Source organism: Pseudophryne corroboree, chromosome 8 (assembly GCF_028390025.1).
Source record: "Pseudophryne corroboree isolate aPseCor3 chromosome 8, aPseCor3.hap2, whole genome shotgun sequence".
NCBI classification, from domain to species: Eukaryota; Metazoa; Chordata; class Amphibia; order Anura; family Myobatrachidae; genus Pseudophryne; species Pseudophryne corroboree.
Window position 1 is genome coordinate 114194969 of NC_086451.1, and position 19887 is coordinate 114214855.

A 19887-nucleotide genomic window follows, 5' to 3' on the forward strand; every position below is an offset into this window, starting at 1 on the left:
GGTCAAAATCCCGGGACTCCAGCCCCGGCATTTCAACCCAGCAATCGACCAGGGTTGGTCCCGGGATTCTCCTGGGAACCTGGTCTGTGTGAACGGGAGCCGGGTCAATGCACCCCGGCTCCTGTTCACTTTCTATGTAGCAGGCGGCGCTTGGAGATCATGTGATCTCTTTCGCCGCCCCCGCCGCGTCACCACTGACGTCAGCAACCCGGCAATATGCCAGGCTACTGACTGCGGTATGCAAGGGGTCTTACCCGGGAATGTCCCTGCATGATCCAGGGACCGTATTCCCGGGTAAGACCCCTGCATATCTGGTGTGAAAGGGGTATAAGTCGACAGGGTCAAAAGGTCGACAAACTTACAAAAACCATTTGTCTATCTTTTTTTAACATGTTTTTGGACTCTTCATACCTTCACTATCCATGTCTGCATAGAGTTGGTTACAAACCTTGTTGCGAGCGCAGCGAGGGTATGCCTTTTTACAATTGGGGGTCCCAGATGACAAAACTATCCACACAAACCACAAAAATGCAAAAAAAAAAAAAAAACCAGGTTTCTAGCTTTTTTTTTTTATGTCGCCCTGTCGACCTAATGTCTGTCTAACATATGGTGTCTATCTATTGACTGTCTAACTAGACACTATCTATCTTTTATACCACACCCGCCCGTCAGCACCAGTCTGACGCCACCAGGGGTGCCGGGGAAGCGTCCCCCTTGCCCAGCAAAGGGCGCTCGCACCTGGACCCCGGTGGAGCACACAATTTCCCAGGAACCAAACGAGCATCGCCACGAAACAGAGGATGCGGCTCACCGCCGCAGGAGAGGCCCCTCGCGGACAGAAGGGCCAGACGGGACGGAGGTAGAGCGAGAGAGAGCGCAGAAGAGAAGTTGAGTCTAGCAGGGTGAGAGAGAGAGAGAGAAGCGCAGACTCGGAGCGAGGCTGGCAGGAGACCTTCCGGGAAAGACAGCAAGAGCGGGAGGCGCTTTTGGGAGGGAGCCGGCGGAAGCTGCGGGCACCAGGCGTCCCGGAAGGGCGATGGAGCCCCGCGAGATGGAACCTCCTTACACCCTTTCACACCACCCCCGGGACAAGATGAAACCAGTAAAGCGTAGATCGGGATGGGGTGGGGCTGGGGGCAGCTGCTGCTTACCCAGTGAAAAAAACACCCCCAAGGACGGCTTGCGCCGGTTTCCTAGCAAACGGGTTGTCGGGCGAGGCGAAAACAGGCAAAATCAAGCGAGACGTCCCCCTCCCCGGGGTGGCCGCCCTACGGTGTGGGGCGGAAGGGCCCCGCCGTCCACTCTGAATCCGAGCTTCCCCTTCGGCCCGCCCCGAACAGCCGTCCTCCTCACTCCCTGAGCGCCCGCTCGGCTCGAGACCTGGTCGTCCCCCGCGCGGAGGAGCCCGGCTCCAGGCGGACCCGCCACTTTCGAGACGGTACGCACACCGGCCGATAGCCACCTGGTTGATCCTGCCAGTAGCATATGCTTGTCTCAAAGATTAAGCCATGCACGTGTAAGTACACATGGCCACTACAGTGAAACTGCGAATGGCTCATTAAATCAGTTATGGTTCCTTTGATCGCTCGACCCCGTTACTTGGGTAACTGTGGTAATTCTAGAGCTAAAACATGCAGACGAGCACTGACCCACAGGGATGCGTGCATTTATCAGTCCAAGACCACTCTGGGGGTTCCCAGCGGGCCGGCCTCAGCCTTCCCCGGACCCTCTGGCGACTCTAGATAACCTTGGACCGATCGCACGTCCCCGCGACGACGCATTTGGATGTCTGCCCTGTCAACTTTCGATGGTACTTTCTACGCCTACCATGGTGACCACGGGTAATGGGGAATCAGGGTTCGATTGCGGAGAGGGAGCCTTAGAAACGGCTACCACATCCAAGGAAGGCAGCAGGTGCGCAAATTCCCCACTCCCGACTCGGGAGGTAGTAACAAGAAATAACAATACGGGACTCTTTCGAGGCCCTGTAATTGGAATGAGAACAATTTAAATCCTTTAACGAGGACGCAATGGAGGGCAAGTTTGGTGCCAGCACCTGCTGCGAAAGGTTGTGTGTAGCTGTTGTACCAGAGCTAGGCCGAAGCCTCAGTGTTTCTGGAGGGGGTCGTCCCCAGAATTATGGAGCCGCCTGGGGAGAGTCCCCTGCCTATAGGCAGGGGTGTAGCAAGGCTGGCTCCAGTGGACCACGAGCTCCGGAAAAGTTAGAGGGCGCAACGCCGCCTGCTCACCCCCTCCTTAGGCCCGCTATACCATGGTCTGCTGTACAGGCAGCCGCAGAGCAGGAGGAGGAGAAGCAGAGGGGTGCACACTAACTCAGACTTTGAGACTAGGTAGGGAGCAGGGCAGGTCAGCAAGATACACTGACAGCCAGCACATGCCAGAGCTCTCCCAGCCTCTTTATATGTCTCACGGTCTGCTTGTAGTTGTGCAGCAGGTTTACTTCTGTCCTGATACACCACTCTCTGCCCCGCCTGCTGCAACACCTCTTTGTCCCAGCTATTGCAGCACCACTTTTTGCCCCAGTTGCTACAGCACCTTCCTCTACATTGATGCTGCAGCACCACTCTCTATCTCCGCTCCTGTTGCAGCACCTCTCTCTGCATAAGAAGCTGCAGAGTAACATGTATAAGCGGCTCTACTTTGGCATAACCTCCCCTATATTTTTGTTGCGCTCCTTTGTCCACTGTCCCTGTTTTAAACATGACGAGCGGCAAAAAAAAACTTTCACCCTGAAATCCACAAGGTCTAGAACCGGCCCTGTCACCTGTTTTGTATTTTTCAATATTATTTATTTTTAAATGTAACATACACCAAATTCAGAACAGGGGATTTGGCGCCGAACACACCCTTACTCCGGGCACCATGGCACCTAGCTACGCCTCTGCCTGCAGGGCCTGGCCCTGACCTGCCCCCTGATCCACCTACGGTCCATGCAGGGCTGGCCCTAACCAATATGATGCCCTAAGCAAGATTTTGGCTGGTGCCCCCTAGCATCACCGCTAGTTCCACCTCTGACCCTGCACCCCTTTCCTAGCACCATCACCTCTTACCCATAGCAGTCCTTATTTTGGTGCTTCTACCCCCTATATTTTAAATAGGAACAGTGCGCACATTCGGCGCACAGCCTAAAAAGGGGTGTTTTTTGCTGGTAAGGGGCATGGCCACACAATAGTACCCCCAATTCAAATAACGCCACACAGTAGTACAACTTTATTCACATTATATCATGCGAGTCTCCCTAATTCACGTTACATCACACAGTAGTACCACTTTACCTTATATACGTTACTCCTCACAGCAGTGCCCCTTATTCACATCACATTGAATTGTTCCTTATTCACATTGCACCACACCATATTGCTCTTTATTCACATTAGACCAGATAGTAGTGCCCTTTCTATATGTTACACCACACAGTAGAGCACCTTACACATTTCACACATTAGTAATGCATTTATACACATACTACCACACAGTAATGCTCCTTACACATATGACACACATTATTAATGTCCTTATAAACCTAATGCCCCTTACACATTATGCCAACTTTTATTAATGCCCTTATACACTTAATGTCCCTTACACATGCCGCACATTAATGCCCGTATACACATGACGACACATATTGTCACTTACACATGTCGCACATTGGGGGTCATACCGAGTTGATCGCTACATAAAAATGTTTGCAGCGCAGCAACTAAGTGAAAAAGCGGCACTTCTGCGCATGCGGCGCAGTGCGCACGCGAGACGTACTTTCACAACAGCCGATGTGGTTTTACACAAGATCTAGCGAGGCTTCATTCACAATGTCTGCCGCAGAGTGATTGACATGAAGTGGGCGTTTCTGGGTGCCAACCGACCGTTTTCAGGGAGTGTTCGGAAAAACGCAGGCGTGGCTGGGAGAACGCAGGGCGTGTTTGCGACATCAAATCCGGAACTGAACAGTATGAAGTGATCGCAAGCGCTGAGGTCTGAAGCTACTCTGAAACTGCACAATTTTTTTTTGTAGCCGCTCTGCGATCCTTTTGTTCGCACTTCTGCTAAGCTAAAATACACTCCCAGTGGGAGGCGGCATAGCGTTTGCACGGTTGCTAAAAACTGCTAGCGAGCGATCAACTCGGAATGACTCCAATTATTGATGCCCTTATACACAATGTCCCTTACAAATATACGAAACACTGTTGCACAACCAACCCACCTGCACACAGGATTCACACAGACGCTAATACTGTGACCTCTGCCTCTGCTTGGATACAGATGTGTCCTCATAAATCTTGCCTCAATGTCAATGCAGCAGGAGATGCGTGGCATGAGTCAGCTGGTAGCTTTGCTAATGTGGGGTGCCTATTTTTATTGAAATTGCATCTTATTTGTATTGCTATGTGGCTAGGATGCACAAGTAGTTTCTGCTAATTAAAATATGCGGCATGCCTATATTCTGTGCGGCATATCATTTTAATCAGCAGAAGCTGCTTGTGTCCCATGGCATACCAAATGTCCTAGGCATTTGCCTATGCCCGGCTCTGGGTCCATGGCAGGCAGGGTGGGAATATGGATGTGTCGGAGGCAAGTTGGAGAGCCACTGAGGGAGGCCCAGACGGGGTACCCCCCAAAAAAGAGGCAAAGCAACGCAAGGTTGTTTCGTCTCCCGTGGTAGTGCTGGAAGGTGGTGGAGGATCGGGTGAGGACATCCCTGGCTCAGGGAGTGAATACAGCTTTGTGTTACCCAGTGGACGTAGGCGCATAACCCCAAGCAAGCTTAACCTAAGTGTTGTACTAGTACCCTGTGCAGTTGGGGTTGCTACGAGTAAATCTTGAGAACTACAGGTCCCAGCGAGTGCTGAGGTGCTACATGCTTGTGACAACATGGCTGGGTTGCAACCTGTAGTGAATGACAAGACAAGACCCTGCGTGTGCTTTATTAATGGAGACTGTGCCTATGCATACAGTGACAACAGAGGATGTACAGCTAAATACAGTAAAGGAGCAGCCGGCTCCTGAATATGCTGACGAAAAAGAAACTGATCGTGTACCTGGGGAGTCAGCAGCGGTGAAGGTGCAGCGGGAGGCAGTGAAGGAGCAGCCGGCTCCTGTATGTGCTGTAAAGACGTGGCTGGCGGCGGCTGTAGCCTCAGCGGTAGATGACCAGCGGGGACGGGTGCAGCTCTCGGAGGTGATCGTGGGAGGCCCGGTGCGGCGGGTGAAGTCTGTGGAGCCCCTACAGCCTTCGAGAACGCCCGTGACAGCCGGAGAAAGACAGCCGGACCGGTCGGAGCAGCGGGATGACCGGAAGTCACTTACCAAGCCGGCGAGTGAGGAGGATCGGGCCCCGGTGCCGCAGCCTGCTAAGATGGATCCGGTGCGGAGAGTGAAGACCGTGGAGCCGCTGCAAGTCCCGGAGCTGCAGGTGACGTCAGTGGCCACGCGTGAACAGCAGCCGCTGGTGGTGAGTGTTGGAGCGGCTGGCGGAGGTGAGCGGGTCCCAGAGCAGCTGCCCCCCGGACCGGAAGCTACAAACTGGAAGTGGGGCACAAAAGTACTGTCAAAAAGCCAGGAAGTGGAGCAAATACATCCACCCAAATACTGCTAGATGTAGGCTGACCATACTAGCCCTTTAAACGGGTGGTCTTCAGTTTGCCACCTGCCGGGATCCTGGCGCACAGTATACAGACGCCGGAATCCCGACACCCGGCATACCGACACTTTCTCTCCCTCTTGGGGGTCCACGACTCCCCTGGAGGGAGAATAGATACACGCACCGTGCCCGCAAGGGGCTCATTTGCGCTCACCCAGCTGTCGGTATGCCAGCGCCGGTATGCTGGCCGCCGGCATACCCTATTACACCCCTTTAAACTGGGACACTTATGAATTACACAGGTTCTGTGGCTGGCTGACTTCATGCCTGCATGTAACTGGTTCTAATTAGCCACAGAACCTGTGTAATTCATGAGTGTTCCAGTTTAAAGGGCTAGTATGGTCAGCCTACTAGATTCTACCCAAATACTACTGGCACATGCCAGGCTGTGGGGCTTAAGTTAGCAGGGTTGCATCTATATTCCCTTCATAATCAGGAAGGATTCTCCCCTACTCTACATCTAAGCCTGTCCTCCCCACTTCTCTGCTCCTACCCTAATCCTTATGCTGCATCCCCTCCCTCCACATGCTCTCCTGCCCTACTTATGCTACACACCTTCCGTGTGCACACTACCCACTCCGCGCGCACACTGATCTCTATACTACTCCATACCTCCCAACATGACCCTCTCCAGGAGAAACAAAATGCTCTGCTCCTGGACCTTTCTCTTCATTTATGATTGCAGGCACCTGTTTTGAACAGGTTAATGGATAAGAAAGGTGTTACTGCACAGGTGATGGCAATCATAAATTAAGAGGGAAGTCCAGGAGCAGAGCATTCTGTCCCTCCTGGAGAGGGTCATGTTGGGAGGCGTGCTACCCCATAGCCTGCACCCCTCCCCACATAGTGCTTTCTGGATTCGGTATGAATAATTCCTGACTGTTGGGTACAATGGTGCAGACTTAAAACAAAATAACCTCAAACAAACTGAGAATGGATAAAAGATTATGCTGCTGTAAGGGCGGAAGTTCTCTCCTGCCCTCTCGTGCTGTCACTTCCTGGTCCTGATCATGAAGTGAACATAGACACAACCCTACTCTCCTTCACTAACCCTCAGTCTGCACCCCCTCTCCGCACAAAATTCTCCCCTACACTACCTCTAAGTCTGCACCCCGTCCTCCCCACTTTCTTGTACCTAACCTAATCCTTAAACTGCACCCCCTCCACATGCTCTCCTACGCTACCCCTCAGCCTGCACCCCATCCTCCCCACTTCCCATCTCCTACCCTACTCCTTAGGCTACACACCCTACGCTACCCCTCAGGCTGCACCCCTTCTTCCCCACTTCCCCTCTCCTACCCTACTCCTTATGCTACACACCATGCGCATGCTCTCCTACTCTACCCCTCAGCTTGCACCCCCCCTCCTCTTACACTGCTTCTCTACTCTACCCATCTCAGCCTACACCCCTCCCCACACACTGCTCTCCTATACTAACCCACTGCCTCCCCGCAGACAATTATTTTCTGTACTACCTCTAAGCTTGCATTCCCTCCTCCCCACTACTCCTCTCCTACTCTACTCCTTATGCTACACACCTTCCGTGTGCACACTCCACACTCCACGCACACACTGATCTCTTACACTACCCCATAGCCTGCACCCCTCCCCACATACTGCTCTCTGGATTCGGTATAAATTCCCGACTGTCGGGATCCCTGCGGTCGCAATATCGACACCAGAATCCCGACCTTGAGCGCAATGCGACCCCTCGCGAGCTCGCTGCATTTGCCATGCTTCGGGCCCAGTGGCGACCTTAGGTCGTCACACTTATCTATTCCTCTTTGGGTAGTGGGGATTCCGGGCATTTTAACGGGTGTCGGGATTCTGGCGTCAGAATTTCGAGAGCCGGAATCCCGACAGTTGGAAAATTAACTGCTCCCCTGCTCTCCTACACTACCTCTCAGTCTGCAGTACCTTACCGCACACACTGGTCTCCTATACTACCCCTTAGCCCGCATTCGCTGCTCTCCTACCCAGCCCTTCACCCTCCACACACTATATTTTTTAACATATTTTTTACTCTTGTAACATACCTCCCAACTGTCCTGATTCCAGCGGGACAGTGCCGCTATTCGGTCACTGTCCCGCAGTTGGGGGATTCTATGATCACCTGCTGCTCTGCGGTGAGCTGGGGGCTGCCCAAATGCTCGTGGGAGTGCTGGGGACAGTAGCGGCTCTTGCCACGGGCAAGCAGGCTTTTTGCCCGGGGCGCCGCTACCCTGAGGGCGCCACCGTGGCAAGAGCCGCTACTAATCCACCCTCCCTCCCCGCTCCCCGACTGCAGCGAGCGCCCGCTGCAGCCGGCATCGCTGACTGACGCTAGAGGTCAAAATTGACCCCTAGTGTCAGTGCGGCGCTGCTATGGAAGAGACGTCATGATGTCTCTCTCATAGAGAGGAGCCGACGCTGCTTCCGGACCGCCAGCAGCAGCAGCGGTCCGGAAGCAGGAGCGAGGCTGGTAAGTATTTTTCTCTAACGTCCTAGTGGATGCTGGGGACTCCGTCAGGACCATGGGGATTAGCGGCTCCGCAGGAGACAGGGCACAAAAATAAAGCTTTAGGATCAGGTGGTGTGCACTGGCTCCTCCCCCTATGACCCTCCTCCAAGCCTCAGTTAGGTTTTTGTGCCCGTCCGAGCAGGGTGCAATCTAGGTGGCTCTCCTAAAGAGCTGCTTAGAAAAAGTTTTTAGGTTTTTTATTTTCAGTGAGTCCTGCTGGCAACAGGCTCACTGCATCGAGGGACTTAGGGGAGAGAAGTCAACTCACCTGCGTGCAGGATGGATTGGCTTCTTAGGCTACTGGACACCATTAGCTCCAGAGGGATCGAACACAGGCCCAGCCATGGAGTCCGGTCCCGGAGCCGCGCCGCCGACCCCCCTTGCAGATGCCGAAGATGGAAGAGGTCCAGAAGCAGGCGGCAGAAGACTTTTCAGTCTTCCTGAGGTAGCGCACAGCACTGCAGCTGTGCGCCATTGTTGTCAGCACACTTCACACAGCGGTCACGGAGGGTGCAGGGCGCTGGGGGGGCGCCCTGGGCAGCAATGTATAATACCTTTTTATGGCTAAAAAATACATCACATATAGCCCTTGAGGCTATATGGATGTATTTAACCCCTGCCAGATCTCACAAACTCCGGAGAAGAGCCCGCCGAAATAGGGGACGGGGCTTATTCTCCTCAGCACACAGCGCCATTTTCCTGCTCAGCTCCGCTGTGAGGAAGGCTCCCAGGACTCTCCCCTGCACTGCACTACAGAAACAGGGTAAAACAGAGAGGGGGGGCACTTTGTTTGGCGATATTACTATATTTAAGCTGCTATAAGGATACAACACTTATATAGGGTTGTTCCCATATATATTATAGCGCTTGGGTGTGTGCTGGCAAACTCTCCCTCTGTCTCCCCAAAGGGCTAGTGGGGTCCTGTCTTCAATAGAGCATTCCCTGTGTGTCTGCTGTGTGTCGGTACGTGTGTGTCGACATGTATGAGGACGATGTTGGTGTGGAGGCAGAGCAATTGCCGGTAATGGTGATGTCACCCCCCAGGGAGTCGACACCGGAATGGATGGCTTTGTTTATGGAATTACGTGATAATGTCAGCACATTACAAAAATCAGTTGACGACATGAGACGGCCGGAAAACCAGTTAGTACCTGCCCAGGCGTCTCAGACACCGTCAGGGGCTGTAAAACGCCCTTTACCTCAGTCGGTCGACACAGACCCAGACACGGACACTGAATCTAGTGTCGACGGTGAAGAAACAAACGTATTTTCCAGTAGGGCCACACGTTATATGATCACGGCAATGAAGGAGGCTTTGCATATCTCTGATACTACAAGTACCACAAAAAGGGGTATTATGTGGGGGGTGAAAAAACTACCTGTAGTTTTTCCTGAATCAGAGGAATTGAATGATGTATGTGATGAAGCGTGGGTTAACCCAGATAGAAAAGTGCTAATTTCAAAAAAGTTATTGGCATTATACCCTTTCCCGCCAGAGGTTAGGGCGCGCTGGGAAACACCCCCTAAGGTGGATAAGGCGCTCACACGCTTATCAAAACAAGTGGCGTTACCATCTCCTGATACGGCCGCCCTCAAGGATCCAGCTGATAGGAGGCTGGAAACTACCCTAAAAAGTATATACACACATACTGGTGTTATACTGCGACCAGCCATCGCCTCAGCCTGGATGTGCAGTGCTGGGGTGGTCTGGTCGGATTCCCTGACTGAAAATATTGATACCCTGGATAGGGACAGTATTTTACAGACTTTAGAGCAATTAAAGGATGCTTTTCTTTATATGCGAGATGCTCAGAGGGATATTTGCACTCTGGCATCGAGAGTAAGTGCGATGTCCATATCTGCCAGAAGAAGTTTATGGACACGACAGTGGTCAGGTGATGCGGATTCCAAACGGCATATGGAATTATTGCCGTATAAAGGGGAGGAATTATTTGGCGTCGGTCTATCGGATTTGGTGGCCACGGCAACTGCCGGGAAATCCACCTTTTTACCTCAGACCCCCTCCCAACAGAAAAAGACACCGTCTTTTCAGCCGCAGTCCTTTCGGTCCTATAAGAAGCGGGCAAAAGGACAGTCATATCTGCCCCGAGGCAGAGGAAAGGGTAAGAGAGGGCAGCAAGCAGCTCTTTCCCAGGAACAGAAGCCCTCCGCGGGTTCTGCAAAGCCCTTAGCATGACGCTGGGGCTTTACAAGCGGACTCAGGAACGGTGGGGGGTCGACTCAAGAATTTCAGCGCGCAGTGGGCTTGCTCACAGGTGGACCCCTGGATCCTGCAGGTAGTATCTCAGGGTTACAGGTTGGAATTCGAGAAGTCTCCCCCTCGCCGGTTCCTAAAGTCTGCTTTGCCAACGTCTCCCTCAGACAGGGCGACGGTATTGGAAGCCATTCACAAGCTGTTTTCTCAGCAGGTGATAGTCAAGGTACCCCTCCTACAACAGGAAAAGGGGTATTACTCCACGCTATTTGTGGTACCGAAGCCGGACGGCTCGGTAAGACCTATTCTAAATCTGAAATCTTTGAACCTGTACATACAAAAATTCAAGTTCAAGATGGAATCACTCAGAGCAGTGATAGCGAATCTGGAAGAAGGGGACTTTATGGTGTCCCTGGACATAAAAGATGCTTACCTGCATGTCCCAATTTGCCCTTCACATCAAGGGTACCTCAGGTTCGTGGTGCAAAACTGTCATTATCAGTTTCAGACGCTGCCGTTTGGATTGTCCACGGCACCTCGGGTCTTTACCAAGGTAATGGCCGAAATGATGATTCTTCTGCGAAGAAGAGGCGTATTAATTATCCCTTACTTGGACGATCTCCTGATAAGGGCAAGGTCCAGAGAACAGCTGGAGGACGGAGTAGCACTAACCCAAGTAGTGCTGCAACAACACGGGTGGATTCTGAATTTTCCAAAATCTCAGTTGACCCCGACAACACGTCTGCTGTTCCTGGGAATGATTCTGGACACGGTTCAGAAAAAGGTGTTTCTTCCGGAGGAGAAAGCCAAGGAGTTATCCGAACTTGTCAGGAACCTCCTAAAACCAGGAAAAGTGTCTGTGCATCAATGCACAAGAGTCCTGGGAAAGATGGTGGCTTCTTACGAAGCAATCCCATTCGGCAGATTCCACGCACAAACTTTTCAGTGGGATCTGCTGGACAAATGGTCCGGATCGCATCTGCAGATGCATCAGCGGATAACCTTATCGCCACGGACAAGGGTGTCTCTTCTGTGGTGGTTGCAGAGTGCTCATCTGTTAGAAGGCCGCAGATTCGGCATACAGGACTGGGTCCTGGTGACCACGGATGCCAGTCTGAGAGGCTGGGGAGCGGTCACACAGGGAAGAAACTTCCAGGGAGTATGGTCAAGCCTGGAGATGTCTCTTCACATAAATATACTGGAGCTAAGAGCGATTTACAATGCTCTAAGCCTGGCAAAACCCCTGCTTCAGGGTCAGCCGGTGTTGATCCAGTCGGACAACATCACGGCAGTCGCCCACGTAAACAGACAGGGCGGCACAAGAAGCAGGAGAGCAATGGCAGAAGCTGCAAGGATTCTTCGCTGGGCGGAAGATCATGTGATAGCACTGTCAGCAGTGTTCATTCCGGGAGTGGACAACTGGGAAGCAGACTTCCTCAGCAGACACGATCTACACCCGGGAGAGTGGGGACTTCATCCAGAAGTCTTCCACATGATTGTGAACCGTTGGGAAAAACCAAAGGTGGATATGATGGCGTCTCGCCTCAACAAAAAACTGGACAGGTATTGCGCCAGGTCAAGAGACCCTCAGGCAATAGCTGTGGACGCTCTGGTAACACCGTGGGTGTTCCAGTCAGTGTATGTGTTTCCTCCTCTGCCTCTCATACCCAAAGTACTGAGAATTATACGGCAAAGGGGAGTAAGAACGATACTCGTGGCTCCGGATTGGCCAAGAAGAACTTGGTACCCGGAACTTCAGGAGATGCTCACGGAAAATCCGTGGCCTCTACCTCTAAGACGGGACCTGATTCAGCAGGGACCGTGTCTATTCCAAGACTTACCGCGGCTGCGTTTGACGGCGTGGCGGTTGAACGCCGAATTCTAAGGGAAAAAGGCATTCCAGAAGAGGTCATTCCTACACTGGTTAAAGCCAGGAAGGAGGTGACTGCACAACATTATCACCGCATTTGGAGAAAATATGTTGCGTGGTGTGAGGCCAGGAAGGCCCCCACGGAGGAATTTCAATTGGGTCGATTCCTACATTTCCTGCAAACAGGATTGTCTATGGGCCTCAAGTTGGGGTCCATTAAGGTTCAAATTTCGGCCCTGTCGATTTTCTTCCAGAAAGAATTGGCTTCAGTTCCTGAAGTCCAGACTTTTGTAAAAGGAGTACTACATATACAGCCCCCGGTTGTGCCCCCAGTGGCTCCGTGGGACCTTAATGTAGTTTTGGATTTTCTCAAATCCCATTGGTTTGAGCCACTCAAATCGGCGGATTTGAAATATCTTACATGGAAAGTAACCATGCTACTGGCCCTGGCTTCAGCCAGGAGAGTGTCAGAATTGGCGGCTTTATCGTATAAAAGCCCATATCTGATTTTCCATTCGGACAGGGCAGAATTGCGGACGCGTCCTCATTTTCTGCCTAAGGTGGTGTCAGCGTTTCACCTGAACCAGCCTATTGTGGTGCCTGCGGCTACTAGCGATTTGGAGGATTCCAAGTTGCTGGACGTTGTCAGGGCATTGAAAATATATATTTCAAGGACGGCTGGAGTCAGAAAATCTGACTCGCTGTTTATACTGTATGCACCCAACAAGCTGGGTGCTCCTGCTTCTAAGCAGACGATTGCTCGTTGGATTTGTAGCACAATTCAACTTGCACATTCTGTGGCAGGCCTGCCACAGCCTAAATCTGTCAAGGCCCATTCCACAAGGAAGGTGGGCTCATCCTGGGCGGCTGCCCGAGGGGTCTCGGCATTACAACTCTGCCGAGCAGCTACGTGGTCGGGGGAGAACACGTTTGTAAAATTCTACAAATTTGATACCCTGGCTAAAGAGGACCTGGAGTTCTCTCATTCGGTGCTGCAGAGTCATCCGCACTCTCCCGCCCGTTTGGGAGCTTTGGTATAATCCCCATGGTCCTGACGGAGTCCCCAGCATCCACTAGGACGTTAGAGAAAATAAGATTTTACTTACCGATAAATCTATTTCTCGTAGTCCGTAGTGGATGCTGGGCGCCCATCCCAAGTGCGGATTGTCTGCAATACTTGTACATAGTTATTGTTACAAAAAAATCGGGTTGTTCTTGTTGTGAGCCGTCTGTTCAGAGGCTCCTACGTTGTCATACTGTTAACTGGGTTCAGATCACAAGTTGTACGGTGTGATTGGTGTGGCTGGTATGAGTCTTACCCGGGATTCAAAATCCTTCCTTATTGTGTACGCTCGTCCGGGCACAGTATCCTAACTGAGGCTTGGAGGAGGGTCATAGGGGGAGGAGCCAGTGCACACCACCTGATCCTAAAGCTTTATTTTTGTGCCCTGTCTCCTGCGGAGCCGCTAATCCCCATGGTCCTGACGGAGTCCCCAGCATCCACTACGGACTACGAGAAATAGATTTATCGGTAAGTAAAATCTTATTTTTTTTTCTTTTAGGGTTTGAAAGCATCGCTGCTACAGAGGGCACATACTGGGGGCACTACTACAGGGGGCACATACAGGGGGCACAGCTACAGGGGGCAGATCTACAGGGGGAACAGCTACTGAGGGCAAATCAACTGGGGGCACAGCTACTGGGGGCACTGCTACAAGGGGCACAGCTACTGGGGGCAGATCTACAGGGGGCAGATTTACAGGGGGCACGTACTGGGGGCACTGCTACAGGGGGATCAGCTACTGGGGCAAATCAACTGGGGGCACAGCTACTGGGGGCAAAGCTGCTGGGGGCACAATTACTGGGTGCAAATCTACAGGGGGGCACAACTACTGGGGGCACAACTACAGAGGGCACAGCTGCAGGGGGCAAATCAACTGGGGGGCGTGCCTACTTGGGGCAAATCTGGGGGCACAGCTACTGGTGGTATAACTGTGGCCCCTCCCCTCCCCTATAAAGCCATGCCCCTATTTTTCACGAACTATTCTGCTGCGGGGGGGGGGGGGTTGGGTATGGGGCGGGTGGTAACTTTCACACTGGGCGCCGCAAGGTGTAGAACCAGCCCTGGCTGGGGATGCCCCCAAAATGAAGAAAAACGGGAGCCACGCCCTAGGCAACGTCCCTTTTTTGGGGTCACGGTTCTCAAGTTTGAAAAGTTGAGAGGTATGTTGTAACACTTCTTACACTGAGTAGCTGTTTTGCAACACTCCTTTCACTAGTGTTATAGACAGCACACAATCTCCAGGAGCAGGAGCCGCAGCACTGTAGTGAACTGGATGCGCGCTCCCGCACACTTGCTGCTACTCCTGCTGTCCGGGTAACGGCGGCGGGGGCTGGGAGACGGGTTTGCGGCTAGTCTGCAGCAGCAGCAGCAGGTGATGGGAGGAAGTGCGCCGCTCAGTGACACTAGGCGCACCCCCGGCGGCTGACAGTCGGGAGACAGGAAGCTGTGGTGGCCGCAGCAACGACGGGAGGCGGCCTCATCCTGTGGCCGGGCTCAGCCGCCCTCCTAACCACAGCACAGGAGTTGGGAACCGGTAGGAGGATGCAGTGGCTGACAGTGAGTCGGGAGCCGGGGAGCCGCGGTTGCCACAGCGGCAGTACTGGCGAGAGGCGGCCTCATCCTGTGGCCGGGCTCAGCCGCCCTTCTAACCGCAGCACAGGAGCCGAGAACCGGGAGGAGAAGGATGCGTCCGGGGATGAAGATGGCGGCGAGGTATTTGGCCAGATCTGTAACTCTGACTGTGACTCCGCCCAGCATTAACCACACAGTCAAACAGTGACAGATCTGGGCAATTATATAGGAGATGTGACACTTTCTATACGTCTATCTGTTCTAGAGTCTGAAAGAGAAGAGAAATGAGACATGCGGAACCAGGTCTTTCTGAGAAGTGTCCTGTATTACCCAGACAGTCTTTCATTTATTATCTGACTGCAAATGATCAAACAGCAGTGGCCTTTGTTTATATCAGAGTTTAGCAAACTCCACCATTACAGTCTAGGGTGGATATTTATTAAGCTCCCGAATCCATTCTAGTATTTTTTTTTCTAATTGTAATCTCGGAAATTTACTAAACACAAATCTCCAAAAAACAAAGGTATGATTCCGCACTGTTAGTGTTACTTATTGGTTATAAGAACCAGTACTCAAGTGATAACTGGCCAAAACGCCACTATAGAGTCTACTGGTGGTGCACCTAGAAGTCAGTAATTGCTACTGTGTGCCTATTACAAAAAAAGAAAAGAAAGAAGACTTCTCTGTGGGCGCACTCTTGATTAGTATTATACTAAAGTGTTACAATGACATCATTAAAATATAACTTTTATTTGCATCTCTTAAAATATATTCTCCTATTACAAACAAACAAATGTATGCTAAAAGCGGTGGGCAGAAAATATTAATATTTTTTCATATACAGTTCACTCCCTGTTGATTGGGAGATTTCTGGCGGAAAGAGCTCAGTGTATGTTACAAAAAGGTTCAGTGATCTTAAACTACTGTCATTGCTAATACATACAAGATTTCAGCGTTTTGTTGTGAAGCAGCATTGGGTGTTCAAGGCTTAAGAGTTTAGATGTAAAATGCCTGAGGTGGCAGAAACGAAGAGTAAAGACTAGCATGAATCTGCTGTCAATGAGTCCTGGTTCTGTACCTACTACACTGAGTAATCCCTGGGGTCCCCCACCAGGTACTGACTCAGCCCTCTACTCTATAGCTTCCAAGATCGTACGAGATTGGGCATGAGCAGTAATATATGATAGTAGGTTATAGATATTTCCGTGCGTCCATCTCCTGAATCATTGATGAGAGTTCATGAAAATATGAGATAGACTCAGAGAGTAGAACGGATCTGCTTTTGGTGTTAGATAATGGACATCTACCCCACCAGTTGGAGAACTGCCGTAGGTGAATGAGTCCACTAAATCACCAATGAGAGTCCTGTATAGTAAAAATTAGTAAGGGAAGTGAAGAAAATTTCTCCGTTCCTAAAGAATAAGGATCAGTGTTGTGACCAAAGAGAAATCACATAATCCGAAATTAAACACATTAGGTCTACAGTATATGTGGCAATACAAGGGTATAAATATGGAAGGGTCTTCCCCATGAGACCAAACCTCATGTGTTAACCTTTAAGAGAAGCTTTTATTTGGCTTATCCAGAATTTGGACACATTGAGCCTATAAGTGGCTGCACTAAGGTATAAATCTGGAGTAACCTTTCACTTTAAGCCAGACACCATATATTAATCATTGAGAGCAGCTTCAATCAGGCTTATTCAAAACAGAAACAATATGCTAATATTGATTTTACACACATGATGCTTACACACATGATGCATAGAATGTTTGCTGTATACCATTGAAAGCTGCTTTCATTTGGCCTATCCTGAGACCGTAGCACTGTAACCCCATGCTATCCTTGACATAGCACACATGAAGCCCTCCTTAAAGTAACTGAAAATTGACAGTTTCTATTGTGAAATCACAGAAATGATACATAAAAGATAGCTTACAATAGAAGTTCACGGACACAAAAAAAACCCTTATATTAATTCAGTCATCAAAGGTCCTGGGGAGATTAATGGACACAGTGTAAGCCTGTATAAGAGGTACCGTGTATCCCCTTCTGATGAAAGGGGATGTGTGACTACGGGAGCCGGGAGAAAGTGTAGGTTCAGAACTCGGGAAGAGAAGCGAGAGGCTGTACCCGCCGCTGCTTGTTAACAGATGGAGCTCACGATTGAGAGGCGTCCAGGGACATGGTCATGGGTAGGTGTCACTGGTGCCGCTGATGCCACTGGATGTCCTGAGCTGAGGCCGCTGGAGCTGCCGTTCACCGCGAAGAGGTAAGACGCGTTTTACCCGTGTAACCGGGTTTGGTCACTCCTGTCACTAGAGGATCCGGCAGCCAATCAGGTAGAGCCACGGCATAGCGCTCTCCTGGCTATGCGTTCCTGACCTGTCAATCAGGTGGAGTGCACTGGCTATAATGGAGGATCACGGTCCTCCATTATAGTCAATGTTTGGAAAATCGTGGTCCGCGAGGTTAACAGGCCAGGAGCGCACAACCAATCAGGAGAGCGCTATGACGTGACGCTCTCTGATTGGCTGCCGGGTCCTCTAATGACAGGAGTCACAGGGGGTCCTGGCATTCAGGGAAAGGGGTTCCATGTGTAAACATTGGAACCCCTTTAGTGGCATGGACCGGGTTTTTCGTTTTATTATTTATTTTAACCCTGTGGATGCCTACATGGAAAGAAGAGGACCGATCTTCACTGGATAATAGGTGAGTATTTTGTTTATTTTTTTTAAAGGTATACCAAAGGATTCTACTTGTCAAAAGGACCAATGGGCTCCGTGGGACACTAGGTAAGTATGTGTGAGTGTGTAAGTGTGCATGTATGTGTAAATAAACTTGTACTTTCACGGTGTGTGTGTGTGTTGTGTTTTTATTTGGGTATTTCTTTTGGTGTGGAACTACAGGTACCAGCGGGCCCGTTATTTCCCCGCATGCTAGTACTTGTGGTTCTCCAAGTGCCAGCAAGCGGGGGTGGCTTGCTGGGACTTGTAGTTCCACACCAAAAGACAATATTCTTTTTACACAATTTTTACACCGCCCAGGGATGGGAGGGACAGCCTTGGGCTTCACCCCTGGCCCTTGGGTGCCTGGAGGGGGGGCCCCTTGATTTAAGGGGTCCCCACTCCCCCAGGGAACCCTGCCCAGGGGTGACTAGTTGGGGGGTTTGTGATGCTTTGGCCGCAGGGACCTATTTAAAAGTGTCCCCCGGCTGCGACATCACCTCCCTGGCTAGTGGAGCCCGATGCTGGCTTTAAAAATACGAGGGACCCCTACGTCTTTTTCCCCCCATACTTTTGGAATGGGGACCGAACCAAGAGCTTGGAGCTGGTTGTCTAAATACTGGGGGACCCTACTCAATTTTTCCCCGGTATTTAAACAACCAAGACCGACCCAAAGAGCCCGAGGCTGGTTATGCTTTGGAGGGGGACCCCATGCAATTTGAAGGTCGGTTTCCCAGGCCGCCTCGTAGGGAGTAGGGTGGGGAGAAGGGTCGTCAGTAAGTAATGTGTATATAAGAGATATCAGGTCTCTACTGGAAGAACGTCTAAGGCATAATGCCTCAAAAGCTGTCAGGGGTCGTTTAGTAATAATCGGGTGTATAGTAGAGTGAAAATGTCTAATTTGGAGGAACTGAAAAAAATGTTTAGTGGGAATAGATATATCCTCCTGAATTTGAGAGAATTGGGGAAAATGTGCAGTAGCGGAGATGTCATTAAGAAAGAGTATGCCCCTGTTTCTCCATGGGAGGAATGTTGTATTGTGCATACCTGGAGGAAAAGCAGGGTTATGTAGGAGAGGCACAATCGGAGATGGAGTGGGGGCTAGTCTGTATTTTTTGTTTGCTGAGTCCCAGACAGATAAGGATGATCGGGTGTGATACTTTAGTTTTGGGCCAATTGGACCTTGGGATCCACAGAAGGGAGGAGACAGAAGAAAGCCCCAGTTCAGCAGCCTCAATTTCAGTCCAGACCTTCCATGCCCAAGGGTTACACCATTGTACACAGGAAGCCAATTGCGCTGCAATATAATAACGTCTGAAATCTGGAATACCCAGACCTCCACCAAGACTAGGGAGTTGTAGCAGTTGTAAGTGAATCCGGTGATGCTTGTTAGCCCATATAAAATGAGAGGACTGGTATCTTAAACATTTAAATACATAAGCGGGGACAAAGATTGGGAGTGTTTGGAACAGCTAAAGGAGTTTAGGGAGCACGTTCATCTTCACCAAATTAATTCGACCTATCCATGATATAAATAAGACCACGAGAGCAGGTCTGATTTGACCTGGTCTAGAACATGGGGGAAGTTAGCCTGAAAGAGTTGGTGATGCCGGTGGGTTAAATAGATAACTAGGTATTTAAGTTTGCGTTTATGCCAATTAAATGGGAAGGAAGCTTCGAGAGCCAATTTGGTTGGGCCCGTAACATAGAAATCAAGTACTTTAGTTTTTTCGGGATTGATTTTATAACCGGAAAATTTGTAATAAAGGTCAATTTTGGCCAGGAGAGGTTGCAGAGATTGAGCCGGTTGTCCCAGGGATATTAAGACATCGTCTGCATAGAGTGCAAGTTTGTGTTCAGTTGGGCCTATCCGCACACGAGCAATGTCAGCATTGGCACGTATCCTCGCAGCTAGGGGTTTCATAACTAGGGCAAATATTAAGGGAAAGAGCGGGCAGACCTGCCTGGTGCCGTTAGTAATCCCGAAAGGGGAAGAGGTAAAGTGGTTAACTGAAACCGTGGCCGATGGGGAGTGGTACAGTGCTTGAACACCTTGGAGGAATCTACTGCCAAAGCCCATTCTGTAGAGAACCTGGAAGGCAAAGGACCATGAAATACAGTCGAATGCCTTCTCGGCATCCAGAGCTAAAATCAGTGAGGGGAGTTTCTGTCTGTGGATAGAGTGGCTTACGTCTATGGCTCTCCTGGTATTGTCGGATACTTGGCGACCTGGGATAAAGCCCACCTGGTCTGGGTGAATGAGGTGGCGAAGGTGAATG

The 19887-nt window shown here is 50.8% G+C and overlaps 1 protein-coding gene across 4 annotated transcripts in view; it reads right to left on the reverse strand.

The window, feature by feature from the left end:
- POMT1 (protein O-mannosyltransferase 1) overlaps positions 1–19887 on the reverse strand; it is a 191574-nt gene that overhangs the window by 125035 nt on the left and 46652 nt on the right. The window contains exons 1-2 of one of the 4 annotated variants that reach the window (XM_063936868.1): positions 6275–6311; positions 5061–5544 (exon numbers count right to left, since the gene is read on the reverse strand). The exons of 2 other annotated variants lie outside the window; for them this stretch is intronic. The gene's annotated coding sequence lies outside the window, so the exon portion shown is untranslated. Of the gene's footprint in view, positions 1–5060; positions 5726–6274; positions 6312–19887 lie in introns of those variants that run through there. One more of the 4 variants, XM_063936869.1, reaches the window with a different exon arrangement.